We start from the raw sequence: 3,642 nt of genomic DNA, 5'->3' as shown, positions 1-3,642 counted from the left end.
GATTCTGTCTCTTACATAGTCATTTTCAAAGAGTGGGTGGAGGGACTCCTTCATGTTGAGTCTTCATATATTTGGTCCTTGCTGCCCTATGAACAAGCTTCCTTCTTGAAACCTTCTCATTTCATCTTTCAGAGTATTCTTCTGATCTGTCTCCTACCTCCCTGACCACATTGCAGTACTGTCTAGATATGGGCTCAGCAAAGCGCTAAAAGGCCAGAGAGTAAATGTTTTATGCTCACAGGCCAAACAATCTGTCATAACTACTCAGCTCTTACATCATGGCACAATAGCAGCCAAAGACAATACATAAATAAAAGAGAATGACCGTGTTCCAATAAAGCTTTATTTATGGACACAGATTTTTTTAAGGAAATTTAAATTTCATATATTTTCACATGTCACAATATCCAATTATTTTCCTTTTTTTTTTTTTCAATCAACTTAAAAACATAAAAACCACTTAGTTCATGGGAGGTACAAAACATGGTGGACTGCCCTTGGCCCACAGGCATAATAGTTGGCCATACCATTTAGACTGCCACTAGGTACTCCTAGGAATGGGAGAATGAAGGATGGCTGGGCACTCTATTCTACAAGTGGATCCTGTCAGGACTCCTGGCCCCTCTAAACATCGTAGTTCACCAAAGAAAGAGCAGGCCAGCCTAACCTTGACTCCACTGTCCTGCTTCCACCTTCACATCTCACCAAAGGTGCAGGAATCACTTCAAGATTTGAAAGTTCTGGGGCGCCTGGGTGGCGCAGTCGGTTAAGCGTCCGACTTCAGCCAGGTCACGATCTCGCGGTCCGTGAGTTCGAGCCCCGCGTCGGGCTCTGGGCTGATGGCTCAGAGCCTGGAGCCTGTTTCCGATTCTGTGTCTCCCTCTCTCTCTGCCCCTCCTCCGTTCATGCTCTGTCTCTCTCTGTCCCAAAAATAAATAAACGTTGAAAAAAAATTAAAAAAAAAAAAAAAAGATTTGAAAGTTCTGAGTAGGCACCTGGAGGCTGGACTGGACCATCTTGAAAATCTTAACCTGTCAGTGGACTGGCTACCTGTGTCCCAAAGACCACTCTGGTTTTATTGGATATCATCTTTGGGCATCATTATAGATAAGGAATGATGAGAATCTGAACATGGGCAGCAGACTGTTGTGGGAATACAAGGGAGAGATGTTACACAGAAAGAAGCAAAAGCAAAAAAAATCAAGGTGGCTCACATTTGGACTGCAAGTAAAGGAAAAGCTAGAGTTTGGATTGTGGGTGGGAGAGGACATGAGGAAGGTAGGCAGGGCCCAAATGAAAGGCCTTATGGGCCTTATCAAGGAGTCAGAGTACACTGACCTTCCTTGACAGGGAGGCACTGACAGATTCTAAGCAAGAGAGTGACATGACCAGATTTGCATTTTGAAAGGACCATATAGATACATCACAGCATTGTTTATAAGAGCAAAAAAGCCTGGAAACAACCTAAGGAAATGATAGAATAAATTGTGGCTCACCCCCAGCTGCAGTAGACAGTTGCAGTTATGAAAAGTTTTCAGAGCATGTAGAATAATGCAAAATTTACATTATGGGGAAAAAATGGACATAAAATTCATTAGGTACTATGGTCCCAATTTTGTGGAAAAGCAAACCAATATGTATACTGCAGGGAGGGGGGGAATCACCCTATGTCAGTGAGAAGAACAAGATGGGAACAGGCTAAAGAGAAGCACTTTGTAATGTTCCAGGCAGGAACTGGAGAGAAGACCCACACTAGAGCGTGGCAGGGAGGGAAGTGGGTGAGTGGGCCCCAGAGAGCCTTAGGCAGAGCAGACTTTAGTGATGGATTTGCCAGTGAGGGAGGTGTTGAAGAGGACACTCAAGTTTCTGGTCACAGGAACTAGTAGCAGACAGTTTCATTTCACTAAAGGAATACAAAAACACAAGCAAGTCTGGGGTTATGGTCAGAGGAACATGTTGAATTTAAGAGCTTTGGGACATCCAGACGGATTGTAGGTGCTGAGCCAATGGTTATGCACAAAACAGGCCAGGATCCCTATTCTCAGGGAACTTACATTCTCATGGGAGAGAAGATGATCCACAAATAGGAAAACAATTAGTATGCTAGAATTCACCATGCACATCTGGGGCCTGGGGGAGAAGTGGGAAAGATTCGGGGAATTTTCAGATTATAGGTGGTGATTAAAGCTGAGTAGGTGAAGGAGTGCCCCAGAAGAGTGAGAGGGAACTGCACCTGAATCCTGGAAATACAGACACTGGAGGCCAGAACCCTCGAGAAGAACCCAGCTCAAGGGGCACCTGGGTGGCTCAGTTGGTTAAACCACCAACCTTTGATTTCAACTCAGGTCATGATCTCAGGATTGTGAGGTCTCTACTGACAGTGTGGAGCGTGCTTGGAATTCTCTCTCTCTGCCTCTATCTCTGCCCCTCCCCAGCTCACATGCTCGCTCGCTCTCTCTCTCTCTCTCTCTCTCTCTCTTTCAATAAATTAAATAAATAAGCATTTTTTTCAAAAGGAGAGAAAAGTGATCAGAAAGCAAAGGCAGATGGAGCACCTGGGTGGCTCAGATGGTTAAGCGTCCAACTCTTGGTTTCAGCTCAGGTCATGATCTCACAGTTCATGAGTTCGAGCCTCACATCGGGGTCTGTGCTGATGGTGCACAGTCTGCTTGGGATTTTCTCCCTGTCCCTCTCTGCCCCTCCCACATCTCTCTCTCACTCTCTCAAATAAAAAATAAAACTTAAAAAAAAAAAAAGAAAGAAAGCAGAGGCAGAGTTCCAAGGAGGAAGTGATCAGCGTGCTCAAATACTAGACAGGAAGAAATATTAAGTCAGAAGTGTTTCAATGGAGTGGCTTGGGTGGAACCTAGATTATAAAGGCTACAAAATGAATAGGCAGCAAAGGGGGAGATTACTCTCTTAAACATGGCCGTGAAGGAGAAAGGGTGGTAAACTAGGAAGGCGGTAGAAGACAGGATCATGGGAGAGTATGGACTTATGTGAAGGCTAAGAAGAAAGAGGTGAGGAGACAGGAAAGGTCAACCACAGACCCGAGAAGAGACACCTCTTCCCAGAAAAAGAAGTAAACAATGTAGACATACGCACTGGTGTTGTGCCCAGGTAGCCATAACCAAGTACCACAAACTGGTGACTTAAGCAACAGAAATGTATTGTCTCAGTTCTGGAAACTAGAAGTTCAAAATCAAGGTGTTGACAGCATTGGTTCCATCAGGGTGGTGAGGGAAAGCTCCACCCCAGGCCTCTCTCCTTCACATATAGGTGGCCATTTCATGTTCATATGACATTCCCCCTTGTATCTACACATCATCTTTCCTCTGTCCACCACTTTGTGTCCAAATTAACCCTTTTTTGAAGGACACCAGTCGTTATTAGATTAAGGCCCACCCTAACGATCTCTGTAAAGGCCCTATCTCCAAATAATGTCACATTCTGAGTCACTGTGGGTTGGAACTTCAGTATGTTAATTGACATGTAGACACAGTCCCACACAGCTGGGAAGGAGCTGACCTCTGACAACCTTAATTTTCTGTGTGAGGCTGAAATAGGTGGGAGCTAAGATAGAGGATGGAAGCAGTAGATTATCAAGGGAAAGACTGTAAAAGACCCAGCTAAGACAGGGGA

The sequence above is a fragment of the Felis catus genome, chromosome D3 (assembly GCF_018350175.1).
Source record: "Felis catus isolate Fca126 chromosome D3, F.catus_Fca126_mat1.0, whole genome shotgun sequence".
In the NCBI taxonomy this organism is placed as follows: Eukaryota; Metazoa; Chordata; class Mammalia; order Carnivora; family Felidae; genus Felis; species Felis catus.
The sequence above is the reverse complement of the archived record's forward strand: the minus strand, read 5'-3'. Positions refer to the sequence as shown.